The 17,593-nt window shown below is 33.9% G+C and overlaps 1 protein-coding gene across 1 annotated transcript in view; it reads left to right on the top strand.

Moving 5' to 3' along the window:
• Positions 1 to 7,792: 7,792 nt before the first annotated feature.
• LOC123551110 (baculoviral IAP repeat-containing protein 3-like) overlaps positions 7,793 to 17,593 on the top strand; it is a 35,368-nt gene continuing 25,567 nt past the window's right edge. The window contains exon 1 of the mRNA XM_053540607.1: positions 7,793 to 8,012. The gene's annotated coding sequence lies outside the window, so the exon portion shown is untranslated. The remainder of the gene's footprint in view (positions 8,013 to 17,593) is intronic.

Here is a 17,593-nt window from a genome sequence, read left to right as displayed (position 1 = left end):
AACTTTATCAAGTATTCCTGATCAGAACTGGTTAAATCTCTGAAATGCTAAATGTATTACTTAACAAAAAATCAAGGCATTCGAGTGGTTTATCGTCTAATTTAACACGGTTCAGAGAACAGATGCGTAGGAATTGAACCATGAGGGCGTTAGCCCGAGTGGTTAAATACTGAAGCATCTGAACGATGAACCGTGGTAAATTAGACGATAAATCACAAGAAGGCATTGATTGTTTTCATTCTGACGTGCTCATTGATATATTTTCATAAATATTATGCTCGACTTCATTTACGCGAGGAGTAATGTATCGGACGTCATGCGGCAATTTGACGTCATAATTGACGTCATAATGTTTTCTTACCGGTCCGCGCGTCAACCGTTGTTTATCGCAGAATATACAGTGCTTGATTTTCTTCTTTGCTTAACTGGAAATCAAATCGAGCCATGTTAGAATGTTCAACTGCTAACAAAAATTCAACCTGTGATAGACACTGCTTAATACATTAACAGACAATATAACAAGTAAATAATTTTTAAAATTCCAAAACAGTCTTACAGTCTGATATCAGGACATTCATATTTAGGAAAATAAATGAATGCCTTTAAACCTTAAGCAGTCTGACGGGAAGTGATTTTGCCTTTGCGACCAGGGCAGACCAAGACCAGCCTGCACATCTATGCAGGCTGATAATAGTGTGCACTGATCGCTACTCATCAAGCAAGTTTTCTATGAACACCCCTTCGAAAAAGAAATAGTACTAACAAAAGTGAATGATGGATCAGCACATTTCAGAAATTAAGCAAAGTAAAGGTTCACATGTGGGCCAAAAATAATGCAAAGCTTTAATACAGCATTAATTAGAATAAAGGGATATAGTTTTATGCTTTCTTTAATTAAGATAGAAGGGAATACAAGATGCACGGAATCTAGCTGAAAATGGAACCTAGGACAAAAATTGCGTGATTATTTCTATAAGCTATCTGATTTTTACATGTAATATGGCAGAGGGTACAATGAAACAGCCGCGTTATTGCGTAGAGCAAAATGCTGTTTCTAATAGTGACAAGTATAGGTAAAGGAAAAACATACCACATGAATGGCTCCATCTGTTTGAATGGAAGTTAGTAAATAACAGTGTTTTCAGGCCTACAAATCATACCTGAATTTGACATTTAAAGTAAGATATTACAGGTTACCAGTATTTCAAATAAGGAACAAAAACATCTATGTTTTTATCATTACTTTTACAAAGAGCACCATTTCACATTTTCTATATATAAATTTGTCATTGAGTTTATATATCAAAAGAACCAATTTAATACACAAAGATATGTACAAAGAAAACTCTAATGAATACAAAAGGTAAGACTCTCTTGACAGAATGGGGCCATTTTTTCTAACACTGCTAAGTTAAGGCAGTAACAAAGCCATGTAAAATTAAACTTTAATTTATCACATAAAGAAAACACAATACTAAATATTCATGCATAGCTAGCTTTAAAATGAATACCATTTTAGCCATATATTCAGTAAAATCTATTGTTGCAAAACTTGACAGACATTTGTAAAACGGTTTTGAAATAAATGAAAGACAAATGATGAAATATCAATCATTATGTCTCATGATTTTGGCAGGGCTTTGCACTCCCTCAAAAGTTTGTTGATTCAAAAATTAATATCTTTTTGCAAAATTTTATTTAAGATATGTTTTCAACAAGGTTTCTGGTTTAACAGCATCAGCAGCAAATCTTCGAATTCCGTCAGAAAGTTTGTCGTTTGCCCATCGTGTCCTCGTCCATCTCCCATCGGAAAATCTTCTCACTGACCTCCACAAGATCAACATTTAAATTCTTACATAAAACATTGCTTAAAATGCCTGCAGGGAAGTATCTTCAATCACTTTTATAAGTGTATACTGTAAGTATGTATATTTACACTGTATGACAAATGCCCCTTGAAAATGCTTGATCGAATAATATCTCTGAAACACTCTGAACCGTGATAAATTTGACAACATACCTCTCGAAGGCCTTGAGTACTTGTTAAATAAATATAACTGATTTACACAAGGCCGAGACACACATGATCATTATAAGCAGCAAAGTAATCATTGAACCGCTATATGAATACTCTAATGATCACAATAATTTCACTGAGGGAATCACATGATCAAAATAATCTCTAAACCAAAATAAAATTATGAATAATATGGGATAATATTCAAGAATCTTTTGCTGTAAATGTAAAATACAGCCTAATATATGCCAATATACATGTATCCTAAAACTACATAGATTTCAATCCCAATAGCCTTTTGATTATCTGGAGCATTTCAAAAACTGATACAGTACTTTTTATTTTCCTTAGTGTTTGTAACTACAGGACATCTATCATTATTGTCAACTACATGATAATTTAACAATTTTCATTAGTCACATGATAGGCTATGTTTAAATTTCATATCTTATCATGACCGGAAATTTATTCATGTTCTTCAAAATATAACTTTAGTTTAGAGATTATTTTGATCATGTGATTCCCCACAGTGAATTTTGATATCCGATATTTTGGTCTGACAAATATACAATATGTACAGTTGTATATTTAAGATGAGTTTTCATTTAATAAAACTGTTACTTTTGGATATGATAGAGTTAGAGTGTTGACAGAAAGGACATGTTCTGATGCTACTGCAAAAACTCCTTTAACCCTTACAATGTAAGAGTATACCATATTTGGTAAGTAATTCACACTTGTTCAGGTTTTGTTATGTCCTGCTAATATTGGTACAGATTTATGATTATTTCGATTGAAAAGTGTATTTAACTGGATTTTGGATTTTTGCTGGATTTATGTTTTCAACTGTTATTTACTCGAAGAATTGTTACCACTATTATGTGTAGTGTTTAGAATACATTGCATATTATGAATAATCATTTATCTAACAGAAACACTTGATAAGCTAGTATAATGAAAATGATAAGTTTGCTATCCGCCGGCAAAATTCAAATAAAAGAATTATCAGTCCTTTTAGCTACTAGTATTAAAAGTTTGTCGAAATATATAATCACCATAACATAGATGATATACTTTTCATTGTTTTACGGCACCAAACATGGCAAGAAATTCTGTTTTCACGTCATTCTCAATTGTATCAAGGAATGAAATAAAAACTTTTAAATCTGCTGTAATCACAGAGATACAGACAAATCAAGTGTTCAGACTCTCTGTCAGTCACCCCTTAAGATCACGCTGGGTTAAGTTAGTACTCTAACTTAGCCGCTTTAGTCAGAAAGTATCTTAAAGTCATTGTAGTAAGTTATACCTAAATTATGATCTACTTTTGGCAAGAAAACTATTTACAAGACCCTGCCAAGTGAACTGTAGTTGCCTACTAACTTTGAACAATATAGGCTAGTTACCTCTAAACATAAAATTATTCATGCTGGACACGATTGATTCTGCTTTTGCGATCAGTGTAGATCGTGATCAACCTGCACATCCGTTCAGTCTGATCAAGATCCGCGATGTTCGCCATTGAATCAGTATAATTTTGGTAAACACCCCTTTTAACATTTAACAGCATTGTCCAAATTGAAAGATGGACAAGTTCGTAACAGAAATTTAGCAAGGTATGGGATAATGTCTGTTTACACCAGTGGAACTTAATGGGACAAACAGATAAGCAGAAAAATAAAATTTCATAGAAAAGTTTAATATCATTCAGAAAAAGATAATCAAATAAAAAAATTTATACTAGGTAATATATTCTCTGATTAACTCAAGATCTGCATATATTATATCGTACACTAGTAACAAAGAATTTCTTAAATCTTGACCTAAACTCATTTATAACAAACATAATTGGTTGAAACATTAGCACAATCAACTACAAAGACCTGAAATTGTACCAACGGAAGCTGAACAAAGCAAAAATATATACTGATAAAAATTAATTCATGTCTCATTTCGTCAAGAAAATAACTTGTTTCTACAGATAGAAACCTTTCGGCTGATTTTTTTTGTTTTAGAAAAAATTTTGTTTATTTTTTCTTCTTCAAGATGAAACTTTAACTGAGATTTTCGATACAAAATAGCACTTTAAAATTTATATAATTATACTAATACATGTAGAAAGTCAACAATAACAAACAAGAAGAAATAATCATTTCAGCTCGAAATCAGGCATATCAAGGAATGTGATACACTTGTAAAATTATAGACCACCAATGACCAAATCAAAATGCAAAGTGCACACTATCTGACTATTCCAAACTGTGTGTGCAACATACAATTGTATCATAAAACCTGGAATTCAACTTTATCAAGTATTCCTGATCAATGCAATGAATAAGAAGCAGAACAGATTAAATATCTGAAATGCAATATGTATTACTGTACAACTGCTAACAAAAATTCAACCTGTGACAGACACTGCTTAATACATTAACAGACGATATCATAAGTAGATAATTTTCAAAATTCCAAAAGAGTCTTACAGTCTGATATCAGGACATTCATATTTAGGAAAATAAATGAACTCCTTTCACCTTAAGCATTCTGACGGGAAGTGATTCTGCCTTTGCAACCACGGCAGACCAAGATCATAGTGTGCACTGACCGCTATTCATCAAGCAAGTTTTCTATGAACTCCCCTTTGAAAAAGAAATAGTACTGCCCAAAGTGAATGATGGATCAGCCCATTTTAGAAATTAAGCACAGTAGATTCACATGTGTGCCAAAAATAATGCATAGCTTTAATACAGCATTAATTAGAATAAAGGGATAAAGTTTAATGCTTTCCTCAAGGAATTAAGATAGAAGAGATTACAAGATGCACGGAATCTAGCTGAAAATGGAACCTAGGGCAAGAATTGCGTGATTATTTTTATAAGCTATCTGATTTTTACATGTAATATGGCAGAGGGTACAATGAAACAGCCGCGTTGTTGCGTAGAGCAAAAATCTGTTTCTTAAAGTGGCAAGTATAAGTAAAGGAAAAACAATCCACATGAATGGCTCCATCTATTTGAATGGAAATTAGTAAATTACAGTGTTTTCAAGCCTACAAGACATGCCTGCACTTGACATTTAAAGTTAGATATTACAGGTTACCAGTATTTCAGACGAGAAACAAAAACATTTATGTTTTTATCATTGCTTTTACAAAGAGCGCCATTTCACATTTTCTATATATTAATTTGTCATTGAGTTTTTAATATCAAAAGAACCACTTCAATACGCAAACATATTTACAAAGAAAAATCTAATGAATACAAAAGGTGAGACTCTCTTGACAGAATGGGGCCATTTTTAACACTGCTAAGTTAAGGCAGTAACAAAGCCATGTAAAATTAAACTTTAATTTATCACAAAAAGAAAACACAATACTAAAAATTCATGCATAGAATCTAGCTAGCTTCAAAATGAACAACAATTTAGCTATATATTCAGTAAAATCTATGGTTGCAAAACTTGACAGACATTGGTAAAACGGTTTTGAAATAAATGAAAGACAAATGATGAAATATCAATCATTATGTCTCATGATTTTGGCAGGGCTTTTCACTCCCTCAAAAGTTTGTTGATTCAAAATTTAATATCTTTTTGCAAAATTTTATTTAAGATATGTTTTCAACAAGGTTTCTAGTTTAACAGCATCAGCAGCAAATCTTCGAATTCCGTCAGAAAGTTTGTCGTTTGCCATCGTGTCCTCGTCCATCTCCCATCGGAAAATCTTCTCACTGACCTCCACAGCATTTAAATTCTTACATAAAACATTGCTTAAAATGCCTGCAGGGAAGTATCTTCAATCACTTTTTAAGTGTATACTCTAAGTATATATATTTGCACTGTATGACAAATGCCCCTTGAAAATGCTTGATCGAATAATATCTTAAAGTCAAACAAAAGTGCCAGACTACCACAAAATACGTCCGTCATCGAACTTGGCCTAATTCAAGGGGCATAATCCAAGAGTGCCTTAGGCGATTTGGCTGGTTATCGAACTTGACCGAGATAATGTGCCCACAAATATTGTCAGCAAGTTTGGTGAAGATCGGATAAAAACTAGTTGACTTTGATAGCGGACAAGGCTAAATTCGCAGTTTTTCGAGTAATTCAAGGGCCATATATTCTAAGTACTGTCTCAGTCAATAAGTAATATAGTTTCCCAAGATTAACATATTACTTCGAGCTTTGCTACACATACCTTTCCTCAATATAGAATCAAATTAGTACGAATTCATAAGTTTACGTTTTTGTACGACCTCTCACTGGGTTCTACAACAATTCCTATTATGTTACCTTTCTGAAAATCAGTTTGTTCTGAAATGTTTAAAGCGCATGTGTACGTTTTTCGTACATAATCTGAAAATGACTTTAAGTAACTTTAACTTAACAAAATGAATGTGAAAGCTAGAAAAAAGTGGGTCTGTATTATTTTTAACTCAGATATATTAGGAATAATAATGATCTTCTTCAAGATCCGGGCGTAGACAGATTCTACATAGTAATAACTGAATATTGAATTCAAACTAATAATTCTTAAAAATGACTTCTTTAAACCTAAATTTAACAAGAGTTTTTATTCTATTTAGACAGAAAACATCGGATAAATGCGAACATAAAATGAAAAATATATTATGAACATATCCTCTCCTAGTAGTCCGTCGCCAATATCATCTGGCAACGTGACATCAAAGTTCGTATAGATCGGACACCAGTCAGATACGTAATTATTGCAATTTACGCCTATTTTCAATGTTTAAGGTAGTTCTGCATGTTTGATAAACCGGAAGTGATGGCGTAACGTCATTTATCCGGAAAACGTAGAATAAAGCCTGGATTCGGCGTACGGAAATGTAAAATCATTTTATGAATTAATTGAAATATGTGAGTAAATTTATTACAGTGGCACTGTTGCTATATTTCTAAAGTCAAAATATGATATATAAACATATGACACGCTAAAATAATCAAAATAATGTCTTAAAATTAGCATGAAATGTCCGATTCACTTTAATCGTGGTCAAATATCTCAAAAATAAGCACACGGACCTATAAATTTTATTTTACAAAATTATAGACCGTGTGTGTATCTAAAACTGTGAGAAGTTTCATCAAAACCTACATTGTAGAAAAATTTCTATTCGCGAAAATGTTATGAAAGTAATGATTCTCCCATAGACTCTCATTATGAAATATTGCGTGAGGTCCAAATATTTTTCAAATCAGTCTAGCAAACAAATCAAGCTCACGACCCTATCTTTTTATTTGCTGAAATTTTTATGTATATTCTGAAGTTTTGAAAAATCAGAGTTTAATCAAATTCTACATTGTAGGAAAAGTTTCGATCCAAACGTGAGAACTACCTTAACATACATGTATATTTTCGAAACACACTATTAAAGAGTCTTAAATATATCAAATGTGTTTCTGACAGTTTCATATGCATTAACAATCATATAATATATGAGAGTTCAAATTTCCGATCATTAATGGTAACATTTAATATAATTATACTAGATAAGCTTGTTTTCTAAAATTCTATATTAAGCTATATAACCTCATTTCAAAGTGTATAATGCTATACCCATTGTCTGGCAAAATGACGGCGCGGTTTGGATTTCTATCAAGTAATCGATATAGTCATAAGCTGTAAATATCTCTGAAACACTCTGAACCGTGATTAATCTGACGACAAACCTCAAAAGGTCTTGACTATTTGTTAAAAAAAAAAATATAACTGATTTGAACAAGGCCAAGGCACGCATGATTATTTAAAGTAGCAAAGTAATCGTTGAACCGCTATGAACACTCGAATAACTTGGATATCCGATATTGACAAATTGACAATTATACAATATGTACAGTTGTATATTTAAGATGAGTTTTCATATAACAAAACTGTTACTTTTGGATATGATAGAGTTAGAGTGTTGACAGAAAGGACATGTTCTGATGCTACTGCAAAAAAAATTCTTAACACTGTATGAATATACCATATTTGGTAAGTAATCAACACTTGTTCAGGTTTTGTTGTGTCTTCTAATATTGGTACAGATTTATCATTATTTCGATTGAAAAGAGTATTGAACTGGATTTTGGATTTTTGCTGAATCTATGTTTTCAACTGTCATTTTCTCGAAGAATTGTTACCATTATATGTGTAGTGCTTAAAATACATTGCATATTACGAATAATCATTTATCTAACAGAAACACTTGATACGCTAGTATAATGAAAATGATAAGTTTGCTATCCGCCGGCAAAATTCAATAAAAGAATTATCAGTCCTTTGAGCTACTGGTATTAAAAGTTTGTCGAAAATACTTGGGGTTACTTAGTAAAGACAACAACTGCATGGTGAACACTAAAATATTATGACAGATGGTTGCTGGTTTCTGCCAGTCGCGTTCTTTCCAGGGGTGCCAGAACGACATAATGAAGAATTCCACGCGACAAAACGAAAGAACGATACAGAAGGTGTTACTGATATGCTCGTATTAACACAATACATGAAGATAATTTTGCTATGCATTCACAAAATGTCTAACATTCAGCCCTCTGTATACATATTTGTCATGTATAAAAATGTATTTGTAAGAACATCAGGATTTTTGTTATTGTTATTGTTCCATTTTCATTTTAACATTCTAACGACTAAAGAACGTAACAGAAATTGAAGAGGATAGAATTTTATGAAATAACATCCCTACTGATTGTGGCGGGATTGGAACCCAGGTCGCACGGGTGGAAGTCCAATGCACTGACTTCCGAGCCGAAGAGTCGACTCTCTAACGCAGTCGACAGAGATTGTTTTAAACTTACAAGCTATGCGTAATAGACCGTAACACTTCCTGTCTTCAAAGGAGTCATCATCTATAATGACGTGTAAGCCATTTTGTCAAAGAAAGTGCCATTTTCGGCTCGAGATAACGTTCGTATCTTTAATAAGTAACGACTTTTAACCCTAACAGAAATCAAAGAGTAGAATTTTATAATGAAATGTGTAAAATGCTTGGGGCGGGATTCAAACCCAGGTCTAACAACTGAGTCAAAGCGTCGACTCTCTGACGCAGTTGTCAGAGATTGGGTTTTAACATACAAGCTATGTGTAATCGACCATAACAACATGAACATCACATATTGTATTTTTCTTTACTTCTTTCATTTTCTTATTCATTGCCTAACACACAATAGATATAAGCATTTTTACATCATGTCCGTTTCTTATGCATTTAGCACTTCTTACAACAGGTAGTATTTTATTCAGAATGTAATTGGTTTGTTCAAAACTTAAAGTTTAATTTTAAGAATAGATAAGCATAGAAAATTTCAACCAGTGAAACTCAGTTAATTTATTGTAACATTTAAGACCATATGTTTGCTCTCTACATGTTGTCTTTATCTAAAGAAAACGTGTGCGATATGATTTAAAATAAAAAAAGGAAGAGAAATCACATCTGGCCGACTGGTGGCATAATCTAGAAGTAGTTTACACAGATATTAATTTAATTTTTGCAGACTGCCTAGACCGGAAAGCAGTCTTCAGCTAGTCAATAAAAGGTCATTGATTTAACCTCTAATCGTGATTATTTCCCAAACTACCACATGCAGTTTTTGAAGAAGTACGCTATGGATCGGTATTTGGTATGAGCATCACTTGCTCTTGCTCTTGCTTTGCTATTTGACTTCAAGTATGCATTGTCAACCAATTATATTACATGACGGGACCTGTCTGTTAGCAATGAACACATTGCAATAGCTTTTTAAAATATTATCAGTATTGTAGATCTTTTCCTTTAACATTGCACATCTTTTTATTAACATTGCACGTCACTTTTCACAACTTTGCATGTCCACATTTTAACATTGCATGTTCTTCCTATCAGTATTTAAGACCAGGCCCGTACTATCAACATAACAACTCACTCCTGTCACCATTGCAGTTTCATCTTTCCAGCAATTTTGATACTTCCTAATAGTATGATAGAAAGTACTTCGTAGTAATATGACAGACCTATCTTCTCAGCATTGCATGTCATTTCTATCGTCATAACACACCCCTCCTAATATCATCGCAAGCCATACCTCTCAGCATTACAGAGCATGCATTACAGTATTGCTTGCCAATCCACTCATTGTAAGCCCGATGTGGTCATTATGCTCGTTGCAGGTCATTGCTTCTAAGATTAAAGGCTATTCCGGTCAGTAGTGTAGGTCATTCCAATATTTCAAGTCATTTCTTTCAGTATTGCAATATTCCTCCCTGCCTTGCCGGTCATACAAATCAGTTTAGCAGACCATTCCTCCGAGCATTTCAGACCATTCGTATTATCATAGCAGGCAATTTCTGCAAGCTATACAGACTCCTGGTTTCATCATTACTTTCCTGAAGGCAGAGTGTCGTTTAATCGAAGTACCATATCTTCTAAACAAGTAATAAAAATGATTTACCTTCCAGGCAATTTTCTAATACAGTAGAATAATGAAAGATGCTTGGCGCCATGTGGAATTTTATAGTAAGTGTTGACTACTTTGATATTATCTTATTCGTCGGGAAGATTTCGCTATAGATCTAGCTTGACACAGACATAGGTTTTAATAGCACAAATGATAAAAAAAAATGATAGGTACTTGTAAATTGATTTATACTGTTGCACAAATAGGCTGGTAATTTTAGAACTTTATGGACACAGGCAGGAAAAATTGCAAGCGGGCTGATTCTCTATCTGATCAAGAGAGAATGTTTAATATACAAAAATTGCATTATCAATTCTTTGCTATAACTCAGAAAAAGGCGATTGAATATTTGAAAAAAAAAATTAAATTATATCCATTCCTTCCCATCGTCGTGACGTTTTGTAACTGAGCGCGCGCACAACGTCAAAAACATCCGGTCAAGGACGAAAGATTCCTGCCCGGAAATTTTTGTTAAAGACATAGTCTACATATGTTTGCTGTAAGGGGGTAATTTTTGTTACGCTAGTATGTTTTCCAGTATCAATTAAATCAGTTTGTAGCCTGCAAATCATGAATTTACTTTTTTTACTTCACCATATGTTCACACGAACTTGGAATCATAAACAACATTGCGGAAAATATTCTTTTGATGTACACTTACAGTTTTTAGTATAAGTCATCTGCATGATAAAGGATTAAATATATTATTAGATATTTTATGAATGAGATAGCTGTTTACCCAAAAACAAACTACAAAAGTGGAATTTATGTAAAATTTACGGTCGATTTGTTGCTCTACGGAAGCGTAAAATGTCATGATTTTGAGGTGTTCTTTGTTTTAAGAAATGTTCAAGAGTTTTATTAGGACTTGATTTTTCTCACCGATATCCCTTTTTTCAATCATTTTTGACAGATTCGTTTTTTCCTACAACGGAAATATCATTATTTTAGGAATAAAGATCTACGTTAGTTCATACAATACTACATTGAGGAGTCAGAAATAAAATACATATATAGAGAAATGTGTCATCATGACTATTCGGAGACCATCAAAATGGTGATTTAAAGTAAGTAATATGAAATAAGGCACTGCCTCAATCGGGAATCTATCAGACTTCAACTCATCCCTTTAACATTAAAAAAAAACTGTCTACTAGGGTGTTTAATAACAAGCAAACTGTTGAGAAGCACAATGACAGCTTTAGGTGATCACAACAGCTCACACTTTGCCCAGGTGAGCTAAAAATCATACAAACTGAAAATTTACTAGATGCAAACTCACTGTTAACAAGACTTAACAGAAAGACACACATCAACAATCTATTTGCACCACGGCAGGTTAAGAGCTCAGTCTAGGGAGATATATTAGCCTTCTTGTGCAGGCTTGGTTTTTTCTTTTTGTGTTAATTGTAATTCTGAAATTACTCGTAAAACAAATCCTAATTTTTGTTTTTATATACACATCAAAAAGACTTGCATTACACTTTATTTATTGAATAAAACTGTTCACATTTTAAAATTTTATCTGTATACACATTTATAATGATCACAGATCACACAACTTGTTTTATCCATACATGAAATATAGCTGAACTGGAATAACAACTTTTAAAAAACAGTACTGGATGCTTTTGTCAGGCTTTGAAATAAGTATTGTCAAAATAAAGAAACTTTGACTTGCTGTAATCGTATTCTAAATGTACAAATTTCTCTTACAACAAGAACAAATAAACAAGAGGGGCCATGATGGCCTGTATTGCTCACGTGACATATTGATGTAGAAAGATCATAAAGATCAACATTCTGACCAATTTACATAAGATATGATCATAAATGTAGCCTCTAAAGAGTTAACTAGCTTTTCCTTTGATTTGACTTGGTGACCTAGTTTTTGACCCCACATGACCCAGATTCAAACTTGACTGAAAGATCATCAAGATTAACATTTTGGTGAAGTTTCATAAAGGATGCAGTCATAAATGTGGCTCTGGAGTGTTAACGAGCTGTTCCTTTGATTTTGACCTAGTGACCTAATTTTTAACCCCACCTGAAACTAGATTTAACTTGGCCTTAGATCATCAAGATTAAAATTCTGACAAAAGTTTCATTAAGATTAAGATATGTCTAAATTTGGCTTTTAGAGTGTAAACAGTTTTTCCTTTGATTTGACCTAGTGACCTAGTTTTTGACCCTACATAACCCAGTTTCAAACTGGACCTTGAGATCAAAAGATTAACATTCTGACCAAGTTTCATGAAGATATAGCCATTAAATGTGACCTCTACGGGTTAACAAGCTTTTCCTTTGATTTACTTGGTGACCTAGTTTTTGATCCAAGATAACCCAATATCAAATGTGTCCAAGATTTTTTTGAGGGTAACATTCTAACCAAGTTTCAAAAGATTAGGTCAAAATTGTGACTCTAGAGTGTTAACAGTCAAATTGTTGACGACGGACGGACACAGGGCGATCACAAAAGCTCACCTGAGCACTTTGTGCTCAGGTGAGCTAAACGCTAGAGTTGTCACAGGAGTGAAGAATTATACTCTACAATATGGCCTTATCACAGAACTAAGCCAATATCAAAGCAGCATTTTCTTGAGCTATGACCTAATGCCCTCAAATTCAATCTCTATAGTTTCATGATCCTCCGCCAAAGTGTTCTCAAGTTGTTGTATGGAAAAGGTTTAATGTTCCGGGTCACCCTGACCTTTGGAACTCTAATCAATACAGGTAATCGCGGTCAAAACCAACCTTGTACTAAATTTTGTGTTTCTCATCCCAAGCATCCCTGAAGTTATTGCCCAAAAAAACCGTTTAAAGAACAGTTATTATTTTGTTGAACTTAACATCACACGACACAGGATAGGTCATATGGCGACTTTCCAGTTTTAATGGTGGAGGAAGACCCATGTACCCCTCCGTGCATCATTTTAAAAAGAACCGGGTCAGTATGACCTTGACCTGTGACCTAAACATCATTAGGGGTCACCTGCTGGTCATAATCAACCCCCTTACAATTTTCATGATCACTAGGCACAAGCATTCTCAAGTTATAATTGAAAACTTTTTCACGTTTTGCCTTAATTGTGACCTTGACCTACTGACCTCAAAATAAAACTTGCCCTGAAATTTCATGAGTGACACCAGTGTACCAAACTTTATCATCCTAGGCTCAGTCTCAAGTTATCATTCGGAAACGGCTCAACGTTCAAGGTCACTGTGACCTTGACCTTTGTCTATTGCCCTCAAATTCAAACAACCTGTATTTTATCATGTACACCTGTGTTACAAAAGCTATGATCACAGGCCAAAGCGTTTGCAAGTTATCTTGACCTTTGACCTACTGCCCCCAAAGTCGAACTTGACCTGAAAACTATGAAACAAAAAATATTTAAAGCGGTCAAGCTTTTCATGAGTTATCACCTGGAAGCCATGAAAACCTACGGGACTGAAAGACAAACAAGCTTCCCTACATGGGGTATAACAGAACATTCTCTTAAAATCTCATGAAAAATATGAGAACTAGATACCCACGGGAAAATTTCAAGCCCGCCAACTGTCAAAAGGGGGAAGTTGTGCATGACACTCCTTGTCTCATTGAGGCAAACATTTATGCCAAATAAAAGAGATTCCCAAAAGTTACAAAATAAGTTATTTACAGTAATAACAAAGGAACGTAAAATTTTAAAAAAAAATTTTAAAAAAAAAAAAATATATAAAAAAAATTCTAAGTCCACACAAAAATCCGCACCAGCAGAGATAGGTCAAAATACACCTAACATTGGATGTAACATGAAATGGTGTACTACAGAAAAGAAAGTCTCGATTTTTCCCTACGACCAGTAATAAAAAAGTTACAAATGTAAGCTATTTATAGTAACAACAAAGGGAAGTAATTCTAGGATTTTATGCATGACATTCCGTCGCATGATGAGAAAATTGTGCCAATTTAAATTTCAAAATCCCCTATGCATCAAAAAGAATGCTCCAGACAAGTCATTTTTGTTTTCTGATTTTGACCTCTAAGTGTGACCTGGTTTCTCCGTATGACACTCCGTCCATGGTAGTGAACATTGTGCCAATTTTACATCAAGTCCCACCCAAATGCATGAAGAAAAAAATGCTCCAGACAAAGTTGTCATTCCTGTATCCTTTGACCTCTAAGTGTGACCTTGACCTTAGACCTAGGGACCTGGTTCTTGCGCATTACACTCCATCTCTGATGGGAACAATTTGCCAAGTAACATCAAAATCCCTCCATGCATGAAGAAAAATGCTCCAGACAGTCATTTTTTGAAATTTGACCTTTGACCTGAAAAAGTGTGATCTAAACCTTTGAGTATGGAACCGGGGGCTTGCGCATGACATTCCGTCTAAACTGAAGTTAACATTCATACCATATATAAAAACAAGATTGCTCCATGATGTCCAAATTTGGTCCGGACAAACAAATCCGGACGGACGGACGGACGCACATATGCCGAATAGACATTTGGGACAACTATGTCTTCGCTTCCGCAAGGGGGCCCTCGACAATAACAAAACCAATGTGATAATACATTATCTCTTAAAAGTAACTGAGCTTTGTCAAAGACTGCTCTTCTCAAAATAAATTTAGTTCTAAATAAATCCTGAATCCTATCCTTAAAAGTTTTTTTTTTTAAGTTCCCTTGTTCTTCTGTCTTTTTATATTTTCTGGTGTTTCTTTCTTGCTTTTCAAGTATACTGGATTTGTTTGACCTTCCATTTTTAGCTGCCTGCTCTCAAGAAGTGAACCTGTAAAACAGAAAATCAAATATTGTAAATTGATAAAAAGAGACCCTAACCAACTTTCATAAAGATCCCATGAAAAATGTGACCTATAGAGTGGTCCAAGCAAAAGTTTATCGACGCAACGGACGGACGACGGACGCCGCGCTATCACAAAAGCTCACCTGTCCAAAAGATGACAGGTGAGCTAAAAATCAAATATCGAGAACACCCTTCCTCCAGTCAAAAATTTAAACTATTTGTTGATGTAAATTTTTGGGAAATGTTCCCTTTTCATTTGGGATGTTGGGAAAATATAAGGATGAAAAGCCCCCCGGGCTAACAATTCTGACAAGAAATCATTTTCAAAGTTTTTTTTTCCCGGTCAGTCTATATGGAATTAAATTCTTTGGGTAATTTGAAAGAGGACCATCCAAAGATCATCCTGTGAAGTTTGGGGGAAAATCTGCCCAGAGGTTCTGAAGAAGATTTTTACAAATTTTTTGGCATATGACGGACATAAACAAAGTTGTCACCCTGTGACAGGTGTTTGAGCTAAAAAATGTTTAAATTTGCATACATGTTTTAAAATATTATGGTTTTGTCCAGAAATGCTTTATCATAAAGAAATGAAATGGAGTCTTTACTAAGGTCTAAAAAAAAAATTTTTTCCGTAACATGCTAAAATAAATTAGGTTAGGTAGGTCGGAAAAACTTTTCTTTGGATTTTTTTGAAATTATTTTTAGGGAGACTTTTTGGAAATTTTTTTTGGTCAAAAAAATAAAATAGGTGGGGGGGGGGGGGAGGGGGGTTATGCCTCTAGAGAATAGTAAGTGATTTATAACATCACTGTCCCATGTTAAAGCATAAAAAGTGCAAATTTTGCAACTTTTATCAAAAAGTTGAAAAAAAGTTTCAAAGACAAAGGCGGACGGACCGTCCATTTAGGGTCGGGCCAAAATTTATGGTAGGTCAGGATACAGGGAAAAAGACAATTTTTTTAAAGCCTAATGTTCCTTGAAAATTTGATTCTATGCACCCGAACTCCCAACCAAAAAACTGTTCACACAAATACTAATTAGTATACAGTTAATCAATTATTTTGAAGATTGAAAATGCTTCCAACAGCTGCAACTATATAATAAGAACAGATTGATAGAAAACCTTATGAGCCCCAAGCAAGGGTTTCAGGGCTGTCAACAAGCACTCTGGAGCAGTACAACAATACTCATTATAATAGACCAAGATGCCTGAAAAAGTGAAAAGGGGCAAATTAAGAAAACATGGACAACCAGTGTTTGAAATTTCAAAGGTCTAAGAGCTAATATCCTTTTCGCAGTTTTTCAATTTTCATGCCAATAAGATGACCCCAATTTTATCATTGGCATGGCGGGAGAAATTTGTTAAAGTGGAATATGGACAAATTTTTTTAAATAAAAATCTGGCTGAAATAAATGTGTGTGTAAACAAATTGTAGAAAATTATAGCTTTTAAAACCCAATATACTAAACTATTCTTGTTAACTGTACGAAATAAAACTTTCCAAAATATGACTTTTTCTATCTGGACTGGGGCGGGTCATTTTAAGAAAAGTCCCGGAACTGCACGAAAGAGTTTGCTTCCCTTCAACTCCCCGAAATCTTTACCTATAGGTAAGGGGGACACTTCGTAGAAGATTGAAGAAAATAACTATTATTTTATTAGTCCATTTCTTTTTTTCTAAAGCATCAATTCAAAAGCTTATGCGGCATCATCGTTGATTTAACACATTTAAATGTAACCCATGCTGGCAACCAGATAGAAAATTTCAAAGCTTGACACCAATATCACATGCCTGAACTTAAAGCTGAATTTTGAACCATAAAACAACTGGTTCTAGCTCATACCCTCAAAATACTTCATCATATGTTGGGGGCATGCTTGACTGGGGGTTCCTAGGAGAACAGGAACTGAATGCATCGGGCCAAAAAGTAATGTTGAGCGGCTTCAGTTTAACTTTTTGACCAACATAAAAATGTAGCATGTAGCTTTTTTTTTTGTTGCTTAGTCTGAAATCATCTTGCAATTAGACTTTCAAATTTAAAAATTAGAATACCTAAAAAATCATGCTAAAACATCAATATTGTTTGCACGGTTTTCCTTGGCATACAATTTTGTTCGTTATAACTCAAAATAACCTTCAAATAATTCGGAACGCATCATTGATGGCGAACTTAATTACTGGCTGAAACTACGGGAAGGCAAATTTCGTACCTAATATTATAAATAGCGATTCAACTGTTTTACATGTACGAATTAGTAAGATGCATTCTAGATTTAATTATAAGATAGACCTCTACATTTTTTTATAATCAGTAATCCATTCAATAAAA

The sequence above is a fragment of the Mercenaria mercenaria genome, chromosome 4, assembly GCF_021730395.1.
Source record: "Mercenaria mercenaria strain notata chromosome 4, MADL_Memer_1, whole genome shotgun sequence".
NCBI classification, from domain to species: Eukaryota; Metazoa; Mollusca; class Bivalvia; order Venerida; family Veneridae; genus Mercenaria; species Mercenaria mercenaria.
The sequence above is the reverse complement of the archived record's forward strand: the minus strand, read 5'-3'. Positions and strand labels throughout refer to the sequence as shown.